The sequence below is a fragment of the Micropterus salmoides genome, unplaced genomic scaffold (assembly GCF_014851395.1).
Source record: "Micropterus salmoides isolate LMB-PRFRI ecotype aquatic unplaced genomic scaffold, ASM1485139v1 Ms_hic_scaffold_13, whole genome shotgun sequence".
NCBI lineage: Eukaryota > Metazoa > Chordata > Actinopteri > Centrarchiformes > Centrarchidae > Micropterus > Micropterus salmoides.
Genome location: NW_024040374.1, coordinates 27,781,509 through 27,782,073, shown reverse-complemented (window position 1 = coordinate 27,782,073; position 565 = coordinate 27,781,509).

Below are 565 nucleotides of genomic sequence, written 5' to 3'. Positions count from 1 at the left end.
GGAGCTCTGTAACAATGGCAGACGTGACTTTTTTCTTTCCTCATTTTAGTTCACTCTGACTCATATCGTTTACGTGCTTCTACTTAACAATGGCCATAAGTATAAGTATACAACAAATTCATCATGTTTGATGTAATTAAGCTCTAAAGCTCTTGAGAGGCTCGGGCTAGGTAGACTCGTGACGCACGCACGCGCATGCACACACACCACTGTGTTCAGAGAAATGTGCCACTAAATGTGTGTTATCTGTAGGGTTACAGAGAAAACCCACATCTATTTCAAAACTCAAGCCCACATTTTAACAAAGACCGTTCGCTTAGTTAGTTAAATCAGATAAACGAATCAGATAAAACAGTCATTTTATTTCCTCGGGGTGTTGACAACCATCGGCCTGTAGATTAAACACACGTAGCCTCGAGAACATATACTTTTTAAAACTTTCCACGAGGCCTTGTTAAAATGTACAACATACTATTTCAGGCGGACAGGTTTATTCTCCATCCATCAAGGATATTTAAAGTAAAGGAAGGTAAATCTTTGCTCCTCAGCTTACAAGCCGTAGCCA